We start from the raw sequence: 21,262 nt of genomic DNA, 5'->3' as shown, positions 1-21,262 counted from the left end.
AAGTAGGCCCTATGCGGCCTCCACCAGAGCACCCAAGTTGTCACCAGATAGAATCTATTTGCTATCCCAGGACTTAGGATTCTTTAATATCTGGGATGTGATAGGTTTATAGCGAATAAATAACCAGATTAACAAACAAAGACATCACCCATTCTCCTTTCTTGACAGAATACGTAATTCAGGGGCATAAAATGCATGCTTAGGGGGATGGAGGAGAGAAGAAAGCTACCAAGAAGTACCTGGGAAACTGCATATGGAAGAACCAAAAATATATATATTTTCCAAAGGCTTATTATGTCTTCATGAAGAAGAGAGAGTGAGTTGGGGCAGGATGGCTAAAACTTGGTAATCCAGACAAATTTATGGGCCATATGCAGAGACCAAGAACATCTTTCATTTAACCAATATAAAAGCCACCAGTTATTTATGACAGGTCACAGCCTTCCTGAATGCCCCAAGGCATCTGCCAAGAAGCACAATATCGTTTGATCTTAACTGGCTTCCAAAATCAGGAAAGCATACATCACTATCCTGGAGCTTCTGACTCTTGCTCCAAAAACATGTTTCCAGTGATTCCTTCTCTGTAAACAAGGCTGAATTGCTAAGAGATACTAGATATGAAGTAGTAACAGTAATACCTTATATATTACCTTGTGTACAATCCACAGAGCACATGGGATATGTTAATTTGTTTGTTCTCTGACCATTTCTATGCATCTGATAAGTTAGATATTCTCTATATTTTGTACATGAGGAAAAAAAAGATACTAAAGATTGGAGAGGCAATATGGCAAGACCTAAATGTTACTGATAGCTAATTTGGGGCTTCACCCCAGGCTCCTTGTTCTAAAGGTGGTGTCCTTTTCCCTCTGGGTGGCCTCTGGTGCTAGCAGGGCTGGGATAATCTCTGAAGGTTTAGAGCAGACAGCATGTGCCCGCCTAGCACTCTAGCTGTCCAGTTAGAGAACCTTCCATAGCCAAAGAGTTGAGCTAGACATTCTCTGAGATAACAAAAAATAAATGGCTTCTACTCACAGAATATAATTGTACTATTGTCTCCTTGCACAGAGCATTATGGTACACTCATCACTTACACAGACTCCATAACTTAATTTCCATTCACCAACAGTCTTGTGAGAAATGCACCTTTACTTCCATTTTTACAGATGAGAGAACTAAGGTTCAGAGGGTTTAGTAGTCATCTACCTAGTCCTCAAGAAATTTTAAGGAGGACAGAAGGATCTCCTATCTAGTGGTCTTTGCAAAGCTTCTTAGGTCTACTTTGCAGAGAAGTTTGAACCTGGCTTATGGAATCCAGAGTGGAAGCTTCTGACCACTGACCCCCTCTGTTCTCTAAAGCTGGAAGGGTGTGGGTACAGGAAGAGTGCTAATGGATCGTACCAACATAGCATCCCAGAGCCCCAGGCTTGGATTGAGCCCTTAAAATTAAGTAGTCTGGACTGATGCTCAGTACCAGTATGGGGGGCTTTCAGACCAGATCATACTTTGATACCATTCTTTGTATATGATAGAACATCTATAATGCATATTTCACAACGCTGGACCATCAGACATGAGTGAGCTCCATCACAGGTGCTAGGACCCATGGCCCGGCTGGCTCCAATTAGAAATGATCTTCCCAAAGGTCAAGTCTGTCAGTATGGGCTGCCAGTATGAAGGCCTGAGTTCCATTAGCTGATGGGTGCTTCCTTCCAACCAGGCAAATGGATGTTAGAACTGCCCCAGATGCTATCTCAAATGTTCAGCTATAAAAATTCCAACCAAGTCAGAATGAAACTTTATTTCATTATGCTTCCAGGTCTGGGAATGATGCCAGTGAACTGCTCTCCTTGACAGGTCTCTCATCACTTATAGTTCAAAGGAAAGGAAAAGTGAGCTCCCAAAGTGCCAGGCTGCAGCCCTCCTTGTCAGATGGCAACACCTCCCTAGAACAGCTGAGCAAGAAGATGAGTAAAGGACTGACATTCCCTTATTCCTGAAACCCTGCATACTGAGGATAATTCCCTGTGTGTTTCCTTTTCAAAGTCTTGCACAATGCACAGAGCTGAGAAAAAGACATAGGAGAGGGATGAAAAATCAGTTTCAGCTGTAAGCCAGTTCTGATTGGTTGGTAGTGGCTGACTTAGTGCTGTGTTAAGAGGGATTCTGAGGCTCCATCTAAGAACAGTGGGAAAGATTGCTATGGTCGATGCCACATGGGCCCTAGAGAACAGATGGTTTGGAATCTTGACCTTGGAAATCATCAAGTGTAAACTTCTCTCTATACCTGTGTGTAGGTGCTGTGGAGCAGAAGGTTTAAATGATTTACAGAATTCAGTTGCAAAACTATAGACAGGAAGTCAAGGCCTTAGGTTCTAGATTACTGCTCTGTCATCTAGACCAGTACTTTTCTAATCTTGGATTTCTAGAATGTCACAGATTGTTTGAAACTAGCTAGCATATCAGTGGACTTCAAAATCCTGTGGCAATTCAAAGATAATTATTGTGATGCTAATTTCACTTATGTAATAGACAGCTATTTCCCGGTGTCTCTGTGCTCACTGAAATCCCACAGCACTTCCTTCCATGCATGATAGTCTTTGGTGTGGCCAAACAGCAGATTCACAAAGCAAGTCATCTCACGCTTAGCTTCAACCCTGCCTCTGGTTTAATTTACTTGGTCTGTCAGTGTTGCCTCAGGAAAGATGATAAAATCCTGCCATGAAAAGAAAGAAGTTGCCAAGAGGCCACACAACTCAATCCAGCAAACGTTTCTGAGTGCTTACGTGCACAAGGCCTATTCCTTGGGAATTCTGTCCAACGTGCAGGAAATGGGTATAGTTGGACCAGAAGGCGTCCCTGGTATTAGGGATGGTATTGAACTGTAGGGACGTTTTCCTCCCTTTCTCAATGTTTTGTGAGATTTCTAAAAGATCTCTTTATTAACCAAACGCAGAGCGAGCTATATCCTTCTACTTGCAGATCTGGCTGCAATTGTCAATGTCAGGACATCTCCAGGAGGCTGGGACCAGATGCCTATAAGAAGGCTTTGCAGCATGATTTGGATCTAGCTTCCTGAAAAGGTTGATTACATTTTCATAATTGGTTTTACATTAAAAAGAAAAAACCTTGGGGGAGTGAATAAATAGAATAACATATGATGTTGAAGGTAAGGATTTTAAGACCAAATTAACTGTAAGAACTACTTAGTCAATATTTTCCAGCTAAACAAAATTTACAGAATTAAGATGACAGCAATTAAATCATCCCTTAGCCTCAATTTATACTTGTTTTCATAACGAATTATCTGTTTGCAGCAGACTTACCCTCTCAATCAAGGTTTGCTTAGCCTATTATTAAAACTAAACCCATGTGCCCTGAACATACTGTGTTGAAGGTGGCGGCCCAACGTGTGGTGAGTGGTGGGGCCACCATATCTGTGGACAGAAACATGCCACAGATGGTGACCGTTGACTTTCTGCAATAGGAAATGGTACACCTTTACATTCCTCCGTGCCAAACAGACTAATGGAAAAACAAGATTTCACTGCATGTTAAGTGTTGCATGGACAATGGTTAAGGGCAAAAGTAAACAAGTTTGTGAATACTAATGTTCTGTTAATCTCCCTGTCACCAGGGCAAGTCTTCTAGGTACTTTGCGGAGGAAGAGAGGAAAGAGCTATAGCATGATGATGAGATAGAAGTCACCGGCCTGGCAGAGCAGGAGAGCTCTTTAGAGCCCAGCACTGCCCCGTCTAGTAGACTAGTCACTAACCACATGTGGCTATAGAAACCTTGAAATACGTGGCTAGTATGACTATTCAAGTGAGTAAAATTCTATTTAACTTCAGCTGATCTATATTTAAAAACTGATACTTCAGTTATTGAAAAACTTTTGTGTATGTTTGGAAGAAGTTGGGTACTTGAATCTACCTTTTTAACTATAAATTTTATGAAATCTAAAAACAGATTTCCTGTGAAAATTCAGCATCCAAATTCAGTTGTACTGTCAGTGTAAATTACATGTTGGATTTCAAAGACTTAACATAAAAAAATTGAATATAAATATTTTGTTAATAATTTTGTAGTTGCATGCTAAAATATTTGGGGCATACTGGGTTTAATATATATTATTATTAAAAATTTATAGGCCTGCTTTTTCTTTTTTTTTACTTTTTAAATATGATTACTAAAAAAATGGAAATTACACACAGAACTTGCATTGTATTTCCACTAGACAGTTTTGTTCTAGAAAGAGATCGGCCATATTATCCCTGTAGGACATTATTTTTTTTGAATAGCTATTGAAATTGTCTTTTACACATTCACATACCTAGTGTAATAGTAGAAAGTGCATAATATTAGGCATGCACAGCAAATAACCCACATTTTTAAAACCTGCTACTGAGACCCCTACAGATTCTTTTTCTGTTGAATGCAATCTGGCTTGTATGTTCTGGTCTGCTATTTCTTTATATGTCAAGCTGGAAATTTCAAGGACATCAATAGTTTTTCTTTCTCTGTCTAGTGGCCTAACTCCTTCCCCTTCATTTGTCATTAGTTAAGTCTTCGGTGGGAATGCAGTTTATAAAACAGATAGAAATGGGAGTGGAGGACTCGCTCACCCCCCGACCCTGCTCCACATTTCCCCAGTCCTGTCAACGCCCCCAACTCTGACTGATGTAGTTTGAAAACCGTGTCACATTCAACGATTTTCAGGTCTAAACTTCTGAGTCTTCGGCTGCTTCATCTACTTATGTCCTCTACCACTACCTGGAATCTCTCTCTGAGCTGGGCCTATTCGCAGGGTCTTCAGAAAGCATGGTGGCCTTGGTGACTCCCATGACCACTGCGGGTCACGCACACCCCCAGACTGAAGGCACTATTGTTCCTGGTTTTTCAGGGGCCTCCCTGTTGCTACAGCAACTGTGAATCGAGCAAAGGGCAGCCATGGATCTGATGACCTTCCACCTCCCACAGATGGCCCCGGAGGAGCCCGTCTCCTACGGAAACTGACCTAGATCCTATCAGTCAAAGAAACACTCCTCGGAACAAAGTGGCATATCATACGGTAACACAAGGGGATAAACAAATGGGGCATTTTGGTAACGACGTTTTACTTAACTCCAACATCTTTTCCTAAATGACACTGTAAACTATTCACCCAACCACCCGAAAAGGCCTTTCTACTTTGACTTTAATTATCATAATGATGGTTGAATTCAATTCCCCATGGTCTGGTTCGACCAGGTGGACTGAGAGGTGAGGAGACCTCCTTCCCCCGTCCGTTTGCTCTCCTTCCATCCATGGATGCAGCAAACAAGTAAATCAACACGTGTGAAAACACAAACCACTTGCCACGTCCTGGTTTGGTAGACATGGGCAAGTTCCTTGACATTTCGGTGACTCGATCTCTTCATTTAGAAAACAGGTATAAAAGCCATCCTGTTGGGGCTGTTTTAAAGCTTCAGTGAGTTATGACATCTCCATACATATTGGATAGTGCTTGCCACACCGCAAAAGCTCAGGGAAGGTTAGCTTTTCCCATTGTGACTGATTTCAATCCAATTGCTAGGAGACATGGATTCTATCATTCCAGTTCTCAGTGCTGAACTTCAGGGATTGGATTTAACATATTCATATTCACTCTGACCTCTCAGGCAACTCTGACAGTCACGTGAAAATCTGAGGGAATTCATTTTTCTTTACCTTTGCATGTGAGCCTCTAATACATCCCACATCCTACAAACACCATGCAGTGGCAGAAGGAAGAAGCCTCCTCCTTCAGGACTGAACAGGTAGCTGTTCTGGTAACTGAAGGATCATGTTCGTTTCAAGTCCTGTGATCCTAGTTTCACCAACACCACAAGCTGAGAAGTGAAAAACCACCACGTTCTAAAACTGTTCCCAAGACTTCTTCATTCCAGCCCTCAGTGAGAACATGCAGAACCTCCTTCAGGGACTGAAGCCACCACTTGGGTCAGAAGTTGACTGGCACAGGGCTGGGCAGTATTTAACGAGCCCTTTGCAAAAAGGAGATAAGAAACTTGAGGGTATAATAAATTCTTGGCTTTTTACCTGGGGCAGAGATCCTATGTGACCCTGAAACGGGGGCTGTCATCAGAGTTATGATGTGATCATGCATTCATGGATTTTCTTAGGGCCAGGGGAGAGTTTCACAGCTTGCAAATTCTTAGACTTTCATGATCCAAAAATAGGTTAGTAACTACCCTTAATTTTTTTTAAAACATTTTTAGTGCTTCCATAAAAGGCTGTTTCTTCTCTCATTCTTGCCAACAGGTGCCAGTGCCTCACTCATGGCAGTGACGCTAATGGGGGAGAGAAGAGACCGAAAGAGAAGGGAGGGTCATTCTAATGAAATGACGTCATTTAATGCACGTCCACTTAAAAACCAGACTTCCTCAAAACTGGGCATGGGTCAAGGTGTGCCTAGGAGTGAGATGTAATCGGTAGAGTTCCCCTGCACACACTTGCCTCCGATCAGGTGGAATTCTCAATTTGGCACACCATCTTGAGCCTCTTGGGATCAGAAGACAGCCTCTATTTCTAGAGGGGTCTTCAGCTAACATAACAGGTCACTGACCTGGTCAAGTGACCGGGGTCCCCATGCTGTCACCCACAGTGAGAAAACTTGGCTATCTCTTCCCATGGCATGAGGTCAGAAGAGCAGGTCAGGTCTCTTCCAACCCCCCTCGCCCTGCTTTCGGGTCCTCTCCAGGCGAAACCTTCCTAGCTCTTTTGTTTCTTTACCCGCTCACAGATCCCATTTGGGGGGGGACAGCAAATCCCCTTCTACAGCCACGTGAAGACCTACAACACTCTCTTCTGTCAAAAGGACATTGTTATAAAGGACTAGCTGGGAAGATTTCCCATGTTCAACTATTTCACATGCAAGTATTTCTGAACCAGATGATAAGGCTTTCCTCTCTCTTTCCCTCTGTTGTTTGCACCCCAGTGAACTGTAAATAGAAGACATGCAGTATGCTGTCAGTGTTCCTGGCACACGAGATAGGGAATTACATTAAAAAAAAAAAGTAACAGTGATGAAGCCTTAAAACCCGCAGAGATGCTGGGGAGAGGTTCTTATGCAGAGATGGAAGCCCCAAGTTCAGCCCCCGCTCCCTGCACCCACGCTGAAAGCAATGCTTCTCCTCCCCATGTTCAGAAAGATTATAGTTCCCCTGGAATCCTACCCAGTGCTTGAGTTCTGTCTTGCCACATCTATTTTTAAGTTTGCAGCTAGAAGGGTCTCTAAAGGCAGAGAGTTTTTCCTTCCCCATGTTGCCTCTCCATTGCCTGTTTACAGCACTGCTTTCTTCTTTTTTTCCTGCTTCTACCCAAAGAAATCAAGAATTTTATCACCAGTGTCAGAAAATTAAACCCCAGGGAGGAAAGCAATAGCTCAGAGCAGCCCTTCCCTGGCAAAGAGCCAATCCTTGAATATAACTTTGCAAACCCTGTCTGGTTTTCAGCGGCTGAAAAGGATGCAAAACAGAGTCATTTGGAAGCGTGGTTTTTGGCAGCTAAAATCTCTCTGACTGCACTTCAGCTCATCTTTGCAATTAATTTTTAAAAAGAGAGAGAACATATTTTGATTTAGAACCTGGTTTCATGACAGAAGTCAGGGGCATGACCTAGCTCGGTTGCACACTTCCCAAGCCGAGAGCAGCAGTGCATCCAAACAGATGCCCCCTTCTGCGCTTGGGGGTCTGAAGAAGTGTTTGACAGACCATCGTAACAACATCTCTCTTCACAATGCAAACACCGGCAACACAGTCAAGCTGCTTACCGTTCGGCTCAGTGCCTGCACCTTTCTCCCTCTTCCCAGCAATGCACAGGATGACTCTCATTAATTTAGTTTTAAAAGCATGTTCTTCGGAAATGGATCTATACCCAGGCAGATAAAGCACACCTCCACTCCCCCTCCTAATCCTAACTAGACAAGCCAGTGTTCTGGTATAATACAACTACAAATCCGATCCTACCCAAGCAATGCATGCAGCCTTTGGAATACAGAAGCTCACACATCACAGGATCCCCAGAATGCCCGCTCTTCCATGTGCTTGTTGCAATTCATAGTTTTCTCAGCAGACAATAGGACAAAGCTGCATTTTAGCGCCGGTTGCAGATACCGGCGGACAGATGTGTAAGACTGAGGTTTACTCACCAAGCTCCCGTAAGTCCATCCTTCCCAACTACAAAGACTGCTGCTAAGCTGCTGCCGCCACCAGATGACTTAGAGCCGTCCCCCAGAAGAACAATGTGCTGGAATACTGGATGGTTCCCGAGTACACTTGTTCACAAAACAGGTTTCCAGTCGAGCCATGTGAATGGAGACCTGCCGCACACCTTTGAATGGCACACACTTCGAGTCCAGAAGAATAAGCATGTAGCTTTGCTTATGTTTATGGAGCTCGAGCCCAGGGGTGCTCCGATTGGCAGGAATCGCAGAAAGATCAGCCAATCAAAGGGAGCCTCCATTTCAGGGAAACTCCTGCTCATTTATTTAGCATCTTCGGAGATCATCGGCTTTTCTAGGAAGAGCTATTCTCTTATAGTATCACAAGAGAAAAATAATCACTTCATTTCAATGTTGCGCCCTATGCTCTTTCATCAATAAACACAGAGCTCCTCTTCTCGGCGTTCCTCAATACCTCCACTTTTCTTATAAAGAACTTTAAAAGGAGAGAAAGAGGAAGAAGGAGAAAAAGAAAGAGCTGGTGATGGGCTGGAGATCGTTCATATTCATCAGCCTCCACCTTGTTAGGAGAAAGGAGGGGGGGAGCGCCTGGGCTCAATAATTACTGATTCTGTTGCCATGGAAACAGACTGGCTGCAGCGAGTTGGATTCGTGTAGAACATCTGCTGCCAGACCCATAATCAACGGCAATCTCCTCTCTCCCCCTCTCCCTACTTTTATGTGATAGTGAGTTTGCGTTCTCTCTTCTTCTCTTCCCATGCAGTTTTTTGCCCACAAATGGCACGTAACTGTCTTACTTCGTACACGCAGCATACGCGCGCCCAGAGATGCGTGCACACAGGAGGGCGACCCAGCGTGACGCCTACGGAAGGATCTATACTCGGATGCCTGTCCAGAATGTAAACAAACATAGATACTGCGCCTCCACCCCTAAGGAAAATGTACTGTAAATTAACTTCAAGAGTGAGGGGGGTATCTTTTAAGATTTTTGTCACCTGAGAGTCCTGAAAGCCCCCAAAGAAAAGTTTGCACTGGCATTTCTCAGAGGGCACTGTGATGGTTCCTAGCAAACCTCTGTAATGAAGCGATTGAACGGAGAAGCTTGTAGAAGACTTTTAAGCCCCAAACCTTTAGGCTCAGCTCCTTCTCTTGCGCTAGCAGCTCACAAGGCACACTGAACACGGGGTGGGAGAGGGATCTCCCTGGGGATGTCGTGAGTCCATTTACCTGGCCCCTGACTCCTCTCCTGTTTGCTCCAAATTCGCCTAGTTACAGGTACCAGAGTTAATGACGGACTCTGGATGTGCTATCTTTCTCCTTAACAGCAGGGGCCGCCACTGAGCAATAAATGGCTACATGGCCAGGTCAGACACAAGAGGGGACTTGGATGGTGGTAATCTTACCTGTGTGCCTGTGGAAGGCTTCAACTCTACAAAGACTGACTGAAGATGGCAAATGTCAAAGAAGGTTATGACTCTGGCTTACGTTAGACGGAAAGGAATTATTCTCCGTCCCATCATGATGAATTTCAAGAACTTCTCCTTCCTGAAGGCCTCTCTACAAACCTGGTGCCCTCAGACCATCAATGACACACAGCAAGCTTCAGAGGGAGCTTTGCACATCTCTGGCTCTTGAAGCCAAGTGAACTATCCATCTGTCACATACCCACAGTCTCATAAGCAACAGTAACTCTGGGCCTCCTTTATTCTGAAAGGACTCCCAGTCCAAACCCCATTCTCCTCTATCTCCAAGTGCTCCACTCTAACACAGTCATCTTGATGTTGGATTTGTCCCTTCAGGAATCTGAATCCTGATTTTCCATTTTATCTCTTTTTGCCCCTGTGAGCTCAGATAGGAATTCTCACCTATGTTCATCCTGTCTTGCACCCAAACCCAACTCTGGTCATCTCAGCTCTGTCCACATGACCTCCACCACCCAGGATGGTGGCTATCTCGGGTCTTTTGACCGCCACTCTGGAACATATCGACCCTCTTCTGCCTACTCTCTTCTGCCATGAGGACACCTACCCCCTGTCCTCTCACCCTCCTGAGACCCTCCAAATACCACTGTTTTTATGTAGCAACATGGCATTCCAACCTGGTCTTCCCTCAAGCAAAATTTAATCATTTATTCCACAAATTCTGAGTGTTTATATGCCAAGCACTGTGACCAAACAAACTGGCATGGTTTTTACCTTATGGCACAATAACTTGAGTGGAGGAGGAAAAAATATGAAAGTATAACTTTCATATGGGGTATGAAGGAGAGCTATGTGCCATGAGCACAGATGAAAGGATTTAACTTAGTAAGTTCAGGAAAAGCATCTCAGAGGAAGTGATACTTGAGCTAAATCTCTAAAGGTAGAGTAAAAATTAATAAACTAAAAGTGAGGGGAACAGTGTGTCAGACATAAGGAATAGCACATGTGAAGGGCCTGTCTAGATGAACACTGCCTAGAAGGAAGTATGGCATCTTTGGAAACTCGAAATATGCCAACTGTAGCTGATTGCAGTGAGAATGGCTAGAAGGATGATGTGAGATGAGCTCAGACAGTAGGCAAAGGCTAGACATGTAGGGTCCTAGAGACCACATTAAAGATGTTGGCTCTCATCCTATTAGCAATGACAAACCATTGAAGTACTCCATAAAATGATTTCCAGCCCACCAAAACACCTACATAACTCAACATATGAAATAATCTATTTTAAGGCATCTATAACTTGTTGGACTGATCTAGCTAACATTTACTGGCTAATTAACAGTCCAGATAGCATCCCAAGTACTTTATATGAACTGACTGAATTCTCACAAAAATACTGTGAGGTATTACCATTATTCCTCTTGTACAGAATGAGGAATCTGAGGCATATGGAGGCAAAGTAACTTGAGCAAGTTGATCAAGACAAAATGCGGCAGAGCTGGGATTTGAACCAAGGGATTCTAGCTCCAGCTTCTATAAGTGTGATCGACAGGGACCACCTGGGTCTTGTCATTGGGAGTTCTCCTCAAAATGAAGATTCCTGGGATCCTACTGTATTCTTCCTGAACCAGAATCCCAGGGAATGGAATCTAGGGACATTTCCTCAAGCTCTCCAGGGGATTCTTACATACACCAGAACTTGAGAATCACTGCTAAGAGATGTTTGCATAAAGAAAATGAATTCATTTTCAATGTACAAAATGAAGAAGAGTTTTTTTTGTTTGTTTTTTGTTTGTTTTTGAGAATCAGCCATCCCAAATGACACATCTACATCTACATCAGACCAAGGTCACCTTCCTTTGATTTACTACAAATTTTCGAGTTGAGGGTAGGTACCATTGCAGAGTATGGGGCTTGGTAGCTGCTAGGGACAGGCATGTGAAGAATGAACATGGGATTTCTTAAAGACCAAATTCACCAGGCAGGTAGAGATGCTATTAGACCCACCAACAATAACACAGGTGGATCATGTAGTATTTATCGTGGACACTATGAAATGTCATAAATTTTCTTCAAATTTTTTTCCTTGAAAATTCATTTTTAAGACCAAATTGCAAGGTAGAGAATATTTTTTGGCCTTCTGTCTGTTCTACCCTCATCTATTCAAAAACTAGCAAGCAGAGCCCTTGGTTCACCAAGCTAGTCAAGGTGTTAGTTCTGAAAAATAAGCTGCTTCACCTACATTTTCACAGGAGTCACTTTATACCAAATAGCTACACGGTCTTTGGAGAAACTTCCAAAGAATTTTTCCATAGAATCTTGTCTAGTAGATTTGTTAACTGAGATCATAGGCTGTTCGCTAATTTGGCCATTGCTGGGTATTCTTTCCTTTCTAGACTTGCAGTGAAAGGGTCTATATGAGCCTCAGAGCTACTGTTGAACCTCAAAAAGGGGAAACCTGCATTTTATTGGTCTGATATCTAAACAAGCCCCCAAGAACTGGTATGAAGTACAATGGCCCTGCATGAGAGAAGCTCAAAATGTATTATCAGTGGCATGCCATCAAGCTTCTGGACACATTCAGAGTTATTATGAGCCATCTGCAGATAGAAGGGAACCACAACATCAACCTGGAAGATATGTGTGTGTGTGTGGGGGGTGGAATCATCCCTGGGCATCTGAATAAAAATCAGAAGAAATCTCTTTCTACTTCACCCCCACATTACAGCCTGGATTCTCTGCTTTGTGCTGGGTAGCCACTGCTGGTACCATTTACCCTGCACTTTCTTGGGGGCAGATTCAAGCTAATTGAATTCTATTTCTTTCCACAAACATGATTTAGTGAATAGATTATTACGAAATTTGATGTGTAATTCATATACCTTTGTAGTACTTTTTAAATAAATTCACGAATCAAAAAAGAATTGTTAGGGGATATGTATTTTTGGGACAAAAAATAACAGTGACTATTGTAGAATGATTTCTAAACTAGCTGGCTAAATTTCCCTTAGTTTGCCTATTGGTCTTAACTAAAAGGAACACCATTTATAGTGAGCATTTAAAAAGGAGCTGGAGAGGATTCCACATATTGGGCTATAGAGAGGAGGCACTAATAGTGAGTCCTTCCATTTTCCTGCTGCTGGTCCCGAACAGATTACTTCCATAATCTGGGCATTCAACAGGAAGTGTGTTCATCACTGGCAAGGGATGTGATGATGATAACTTCCTTAGTTCATGACATGGCTACCCTGAACCCCATTTTTGTTTGGTCAACTGATTCTTAAGAAGGAGGTCATGAGGGTCAAATTGAGCCTCAGAAAAATTCTGGAGTATATATTGTACAAGGCTTACCTCTAACTATATCTTAGTCTTCTCAAGGCACACTCCCTCTACTGGATTAGCCAGTAGAGAGTTATCTCTGGTTTCTTTTTTTTTTTTTTTTTTTTAACATGGTGCATTTTAAAACCAAGATATATGCCAAACTTCAACTAAACTTGGCCAGGATAATTTTTATATATCTTTTTATTCCCAAGGAGAGGTACTCATAACAATATTCCATAGAAAATCACCATACAAAGGTAGACACTTCTCTTTTTTTCACTCTCATGGGGAGATAAATCAGAAGCTACCAAGTCTGCTATAATGTCAGTGTATCTTTAGGTCCCAAGATGCTAAGCATTAATGTGATACAGCCTTGACATCTATGAGAGGATGGGAGAAATAACAGCAAGTGTTGACAATGGGCCACTACCATTAAACAAATGCCCATTCTCCAAAAAGGGAAACTAAGACCCACAATGTTTAAGTAGTATGTCTACAGTCACCATCCAGTAAGGCTGGGACTCAGGATTCAAACTGGGGTCTGTGAAGTACCTCAGGCAGTCTATTATACCATTGCCTCTGAGCTCCCATAAGTAAGTTGTTTGGAGCAGGTGGGATTACTTCAATAGCATTCTAAGGCTGACTTAAATCGTATTTATGAGACATTAATGTGATCAGGCATATTTCCCCTGGACTTTGCCATTTTTGTATTTCCCTTAAAAATGCCTAAAATATAAGCAAAACCTACAAACACCAAAATAAAACCAGATCTATAAAATGCAAACGTGTCTATAAATAAATCTTTTATTCTTTCCTCTTCCAGAGCTTGACTTCTGACAGGCGACTATGATTTGCATTCATGGGGTTGGAGAGTCAAGGTGTGGAAGTCCTTGAGGTGTGATAAACTTGACCAAATGGAACAGGCTGACCTGAGAACAACATGGGAGCCAGAAAAGCAGGGCCCAATACGGTGCATCTGTTATAATTCTGGAGTGCCTTCAAAGCAATAGTTGGGTGAAATTCTCAAAGCATATCATTTTGCCAGCTTGAATCTTCCAAATATACCATGGAAATGCATTCCAGAAATGCAGGCTGATGAAAAATCATGCCAAAAGGAAAAATGAAAATGCCAAAATCCTTAACTCAGCCTTGCCAAGCATGTCCACTGGCAATATGGTGGCAAAAATCTACTGGGCCAAAGGTAGGATATTCTCTGGGTGACACAAAATGAGAAATGGCTTCTTCTCCATCACTAAAAGGGAAGCTTTGGGGCTGTTATCACATTCTTCTTGGTTTTCAGCTCTCATGCATGAGTAAACCTCTTTCAATTCTGAGACACATATCAATTTCACACACAAGTGATTTCACCTTTCGAGAAAAAAAATTAGTTTCTGATATTCTCAATAAGAGAACCAATTTCACAGTGGTTGGTAGAGATTAAATCTGTGTTTTATCAAATAGTTAACATTTGATGCCTTTACTTTCTCTGCTCTTTCTGCTCACAGATTCACAGATAATCTGTGGTCCTGGTCTCTTGTTACAAAGGGGATCACACTGCAACAGAACAGGGTAAGTCAGAGAGGAAGGGGAGCGATGGAGGGTTTGCTGTTAGCCAGAGGGAAACCCAGATCAAGGTGAGTAGATGCAGTTCACCCAGGTAAGGAGGGAGGGAGAGGAGGTTCTAGACATAGAGGCAGTCAGTTCCCGGGGATCATGTTCTGAGACGCGAAAGGGGATAGGCAGAGCAGAAGGAATTTGAGGGCTTCAACAGGGGTCCAGTAGGTCTGGACAGAGCTAGATACCTCCAGGACCAGGAGGACCACAATATGGAATTTTAGGGACGAGTCCTTTTTAAACCCAGTTATTTTTACTTTGTTCCATGATAAAGAAGTTGACATTGTCAGAAGCCAGTCACATCACAACGATGTGCCCAGAATTTCCATGTATATCAGCAACAACCCAGTAGCTCTCTAGGAAAACTCACTTGGAGTGTGCGTGCTCCTGGTAAACCACATTGCCACAACGAGGACAGGCCTGTTCTTCAACTCAGTTCTTCAAAACCATCAGCTGGTAAGAGCCAGATCACTTCAAACGGCTCTCTATTGTACTTCCAATTAAAGGAAACTTTGAAATGTGAATCATAACCCTCTAGGCAAATGATATTGATAGGTTATTCCCAACTCTCACAAAGAATGAGCCCCGAAACCTAATTTGTGCAGCAATTAAATTCACGCAAAAATATAATTTTATTTTATTGCTCAGTACTTGCCTGTACCTTTAAGCTAGCAACTGTAGGAAGGAGTTAATTTGATAATATAAATAAAAATTGGCCCCAAAGGGCAATAACCAATCCATTTACATGCAAAAACGCTACTCTTCCAAGTTATCCTAAGGCAAATATGAAACACGATTTCCAAAATGCGTCGCCTACAATTCTCTCAACACAGTGACAGGCATGAGGATTATAGAGGAAATATTTCAAATAACCACACACATTCAACCATGAGTAAATGCTCTTGCTTATATTTGGGGGGTATCCATTGTGTATGAGATATCTCAGCTGCTCTGTGCATACACAGAAAAAATGTATTTCACCAGAAAGTCCAGTTTGAAAGTAAGAAATTGGCCTCCATCCATTCAACCAATGTTTGGGAAGTGTTATAATGTGGGGCCCCTCGGTAGCTCAGTCAGTTAAGCATCTGACTCTAGATTTTGGCTCAGGCCATGAACTCAGGACTTTGTCAGGACTCCATGCTCAGTGGGGAGTCTGCTTGAGATTCTCTCTCTCCCTCTGTCCCTTGTGTGTAACAACCCTTCCACAAGTGCATGTGCACTCTTTCTCAAATAAACACATTTCTAAAATAAAATTTTAAAAAGGGTGTGCTATAACAATTGTTCATATATCGCCACATTTCCTTCAACTCTCAAGAACCCAAAAATATAGCCATAGTATCTTGAAAGTAATAAAGCGCCACTTAATAAGTCTTTTCTTCATGCATTTCTTAAATTTCATGTTTTTTTCCCAGTCATCTCTGTTTTGCTCACCTGGTAAGCTTCTATCCATACATTGAAGCCCTCCCAAGGAAGGTCCTCCCTCTACGGAATTCCCTCCTTCGAGTTACTTCTATACAACACATGAGGCTGCACTCTCCCACGTGCCATTTATTCCACAATTATCTCTTTCCAGAGCTTTCCCCACTGCTGTGAACTCCTGAGAGGCAGATTTAGTAACACAACACCAGAAACACCATCCCTAGATGGCTCTGATACCTTACTTGGCCCAAAATACAAAATCTTATTGCAAACCTTTCTACTTAGAGAAGTTACGAAAGCTTTCTTCTGAGCGCTCCCCTGTCATTCTACCCAACATCATGGTAAAGTTAGGAGAAGAGGATATCTCTGAAAACCTCTCAGTGACTCATTTCATGTGTCTCCCATTCCTCCCTCCTCCCACCCCTGCAATCCCCAGCCTGAGAGGGAAGAGGAGGCGCTAGGAAGCACTCCTGAAACCCATGTTTTCGGCAGTCTAGGTGCTGAGCCCAGCTCTATCTGCTGTCTGGCTCCTTTTTTCAAGGATGTCACATCTGTTCAGAACTCCCTTCCAGTTAATGAGTCTTCCTACAATGGAGCCTCAGAGGGCTTTTGATCTTTGTACCAATCAACTTCAGGATAAAGACTCGGGGACTGACTAAGCCAGGACAGCTGGCTTAAACCCATGCTTTATTTCAAGGAAGAATAAACAAAACTTTGCTTGAATTTATAACACGGGATGTTGAAATAAAAAAAAATTCACTCTAGACCAGAACCACTAATCATACCAGATTTGGAGCCTGGTGACAGTCCTGCATCCCATGTTTTAAAATTGGTTTTAAAACTATGACTGTAAGAACATATATGTTCATTAGAGAAAATGTACAAAATTAAAAACATAATAAAAGAGAAAAAATTTTAATTAACTACACTATGCAGAAGAAACCATTGTTGAAGAGATTTAAACCTTCTTAGTTTTATTTTTACTTAGTTAAGTGTAACTTTGCATTCTGCTCCCCCACATTTAGCATAATTTTAAAAAAAGTCTTCTTATATTTAGACACCATTCACAAACATTCTGAATGATGGAAAAATTTAACATATCAATTAATGTGCACATAAGTTAATTTATCATATCCTCTTTGCTGAATTATTTCCCATTTTCCTGCTGCTATAAATAACAATGAAACGAACATCTATATGCATACCTTTCTTTTTCTTCCCAGAATGTCTAAGATTCTGAAGCGTCACACTGCACAGCATGACTTCATAAATGAAGTCATCAACTACTGGTGAATTTCCCAATAGCACTTTGTCCCAACAGCTTTCTTAAAATTCTATTGAAATGTCAAATTTCTACCAGCAAAGGGGTAGCAATGAGCCCTTTGATGTCACTGTGGATGGCAAGTCTTCCTTTCTTTTTTATAGAAGGAGCTCCAGGGTCTTCCATCCCACATAAACAAGGGAGGGGCAGATAGGCAGATAGGGGTAACTAACTTCATAAACAACTAGAAGCTGGGGTCTCCCAGACTCGGCCAGAGCCTGATTTGAGATGTGAATGTGTTTGCAAGCTTCTTGGCCCCTGGTCTCTGTGCAGAAGGCACATGCCAGCCAGAAAAATCAGTTGGCTTTTGTCAAGCAGTAAATACCACCAAAATAAACTCTAAAAGTGTTTTTAAGCCACACAAATGAAATTCTACCTCTCTTTTTTTTTCTCTTCTGAAAATGGCTCAATTTTTTTCCTAGTCCTAAAAGATATCATCACTCCGAAGACTCACTTCTTCTCCTATCTTACCTTAGCCACACAGTGCCCTTCACTTATGGACTCAATTTGTTCTGTAGTTTGCAAAGTTGTTATAGAATGTACTTTTTCCTTTTAAAACATTATCAGCTTTTTTTTTTTTTTAAGAAGCATTGTTAGCCCCTTTCTACTTTCCATTCATGGATGGATACAAGATTTAATCCAGGTCACATGTGTTGAGCACCTATATAATTTTTTCTGTAGGTGCCCTGGGGTAGAAGGGTGAGGAGGAATTTGTCCTTATTCTGAGGAGTAAGGAGAAGAAAGTGTAGATAACTCAATATGGTCTATGACCATGGTTTTCAATGGGTTCATCTAGGATTCTGTAATATGGCCTCAAATCAGCCACAAGGTGGGAAAACGGGTACCCAAGGGCAAGTTTAAAGCAAGCTAATTTGCCAAAAAGAGGTTTCAAACTCAATGTATGGCTGAGTATGGTAAGTGCTACAAAGCAGGGAAAAAGAAAGTGTGCCTAAGAGGAATCAGTTAATTCTACCCCCATGGAAGGGCTCCACAGGGCCCGTGTGCTGGGCATTGAGGGATAGGCAGAATGTCAAGAAAAGGGGAAAGGGTCTTCCTTGCTGAGGGAACACGGGTAAGGACAAAGACTTGGAAGCACAAGGCATGCTCAGGGAGCCATCAAGAGGATAATTAATGGTTAGTAGGGGTGTGCTGAAGAGTGCAATAGGCATTCTGTATGGAAAAGTGGTTTGCAATGGAATGTAGAGCTTTTATTATCACTCTATAAGAAGAGGGAGCCTAAGAATTTTTTTTAGTGTAGATGTATCATGAGACGAATTATGTTCTATAAAGGTGCTTCTGGGGCACCTGGATAGCTCAGTCAGTCAAGCATCTGACTCTTGACTAGAGCTCAGGTTATGGTCTCAGGGTCCTGGGATCGAGCCCTGGACTGGACTGGACTGGTTCTTCTCTCTCTCTCTCAAATTAATATATAAATCTTAAAAAGGAAGAAAGGAAGAAGGGAGGGAGGGAGTTTCTGTTAGGGGAAAGATAACTTCCAGGTGGGCTGAGTCCAGATTCAGAGAGAACAATTAAAGGACAGACACAGTCTATGTAAGAGACGATGGTATTGGGAAGCGGGGCATAGCAAGACAAGCCAGCTGGCCCCTTCTTATGCACTGGTGGATCCACAGGACGTGGGAATCCAGAAGGAGAGCTGAGGAAGTCTGGGATCACCCCAAGGTTCCAAGTCAGAGGGACGAGGTAGAATGCCATGCCACTCCTTGAATGGAAGGATGGCTGAAGATGGGATACTGAGAGTGGGGAGGAGGTAGGAGAGAATCAAGAAGGGCTTGGGGAATGCATAAAGGTCAGGGTCAGTGAAAGGTGGTGGCAGTGCCTCGGGAGTCAGGGAATGGCCAGGATCCCAGGAAGCACAGGTGGGGACATGAGCCAGTGCTTCAGGGTGCTGGAGCAGGAGGAGCACTGGGAAGAGACCTGACACTCGGGAGGTAACTGCTGACCTAAATAAAGCAATTTCAGTGGGTGGACGTGGGTGAACATCAGACCACAGGAGTAGAGGAGGTAGGCAAGCGGGGATGGCATTCTCTCTCGGAAAATTTGGCAGCGCAGGGAAGGAAAGAGATTGGGTAAGAACTTGAAAGAGGAACGGGGGTGAAAAACATTTTTTTTTTTTATGGATAGGAGAGATTTGGGTAGCTTTTTAGGTTGAAGAGACAAAATCGAGGGGGAGGAAGGGAGGATGCCAATAAGCATAAAAATGTAAGGGATAAAAGATTTATTTTTACAAATTTTTTGATGTCTATCTTTTTCATCAGAGCAGGGAGTCATAACAATGGGACTTCTTTGCAGTCTTAAATTAGAACAACTCAACAGTTCCTCTTATTCTCTACTTGCCTCTTAGAAATCATGTCTCTTGTGGCTAAAGAGGTTTTTGAGTATTCAAGACACCTGTTACTGCATTTTAGAGGTATTTTTCTTTTCTTGAGCTTAGCTATATAGTTTAGATATCTTTTAACTTTCTTCTAAAAATGTCACTAGCAACTGGAACAGTGATAATTATTTTTTCCTTTCATATATATCATATGTCACGTACCCATTTTGTGGGAGTGTTCATTTCCAAAGCCACGGGAAGATCCTGTTTAAGAAGGAGAGAACCAAGGGCTGCAAAGAAGGCAAACAACATAGAGATTTTGAAATGTCCATCAGAGGTCATTCTTGACTTCATCAAAACCAATGGCTTTCATGGCTAAAGAGGTTTTCAAGTATTACAGCATAATTTAGTGTTTATAGAGTCCTTTGCCTCTTCTGCTTAGTTGTATTTTTAGTGAGGGCAAAAGATAAGTTGCAGTGGATTAACAAATTACTGAGAAATGAAAAGAAAAGGTGGCAAACAGGCAACTAGGTAAGGAAATCTGGCTGGGGGTGAGGGCTGCGTGGAAGATCAAGAAGGAGTTATTTATTTGTTTTTTCAAACACAAGACATTTGAGTACATTTATATGTTGGTAAGATGATAGCTTCCAAGAGGACAAGATTGATGACCTAAGGACCAGACATGATGACCTGATCAAGCAGTATCCAGAGTGGATGAGAAGAGAGAGAATTCAAAGCACAGAAGGGAGAACCCACCTCTGGGGCCACCAGGGGCACCTTCATCTAGAAAGGACACGGGTGGTGAGGGCAGGTGTTGGAGAACAGCCCAGTGTTGTGTCGTCAGCTCGAGGGAGAGCTGGATTAGAATCCAAGCCTCCCCACACCTAATCTGGAGCATTGTATCATCATTCTTGTAACTTCCCCTCATGGAAATGGCCCACGTGCTTTACATATACTAGGATAAACCATAAAGAATAGTTTTCTTATTCAGACATGGGTCGAGTATTGGCCATTCCATATTATCACCCTAATAGCCTAATATTGGCTCATTTAACCTTGACAACATATATATGTTCATATGTGTGTGTGTGTGTGTGTGTGTGTGTGTGTGTGTGTGTGTGTATGTATTCCCATATTTCACAGATGAAAAGGCTGAAAAACAGGGTAAGGACATTAATGTGCCCAAAGTCACACAGCATGGAAATAATGGAGCTAGGGTTTGAAGCCCACTCCTTGAGTTCAAGGTCAATGCTCTCGACTTACTTCATCTATTGACTCAATGTACTGAATTTGTTGATTGAACTTACTCTCTTTGGTAAATTGCCAAACCCTCTTCTTGATTCCTTAGGCCAGGGAGGCAGCTGGGGAGCAGGGAGGGGTACGGAGCGGCAGGTGGAGATGGGGAGTTGAGGCTGAGGCTTTGTCTGTGGCAGCTTCGGTTCCCCATTATCACCCAACTCTGTCCTAAAGCATTTTATAACTTGAAAATTCAATGAATACAAAATGCTGGTAAACTGCATCCAGAAACCATCGATATCTTTTACTCACAGCCTTATTTTTCTGGTATGTGCACAAGCGAATTCTTATCTACTTGAAAAAATTCAACACCAACT

The 21,262-nt window shown here is 42.4% G+C and overlaps 1 protein-coding gene across 11 annotated transcripts in view; it reads right to left on the bottom strand.

Moving 5' to 3' along the window:
• Window positions 1-21,262, bottom strand: part of ELMO1 (engulfment and cell motility 1) — a 521,237-nt gene that overhangs the window by 122,415 nt on the left and 377,560 nt on the right. The window contains exon 1 of one of the 11 annotated variants that reach the window (XM_032871504.1): window positions 8,189-8,416. The exons of the other annotated variants lie outside the window; for them this stretch is intronic. The gene's annotated coding sequence lies outside the window, so the exon portion shown is untranslated. Of the gene's footprint in view, window positions 1-8,188; window positions 8,417-21,262 lie in introns of those variants that run through there. 11 annotated transcript variants of the gene reach the window in all.

This window comes from Lontra canadensis, unplaced genomic scaffold (genome assembly GCF_010015895.1).
Source record: "Lontra canadensis isolate GAN:19392208 unplaced genomic scaffold, GSC_riverotter_1.0 scaffold2, whole genome shotgun sequence".
Classification (NCBI taxonomy): domain Eukaryota; kingdom Metazoa; phylum Chordata; class Mammalia; order Carnivora; family Mustelidae; genus Lontra; species Lontra canadensis.
This window is presented reverse-complemented; position numbering and strand designations above follow the sequence as displayed.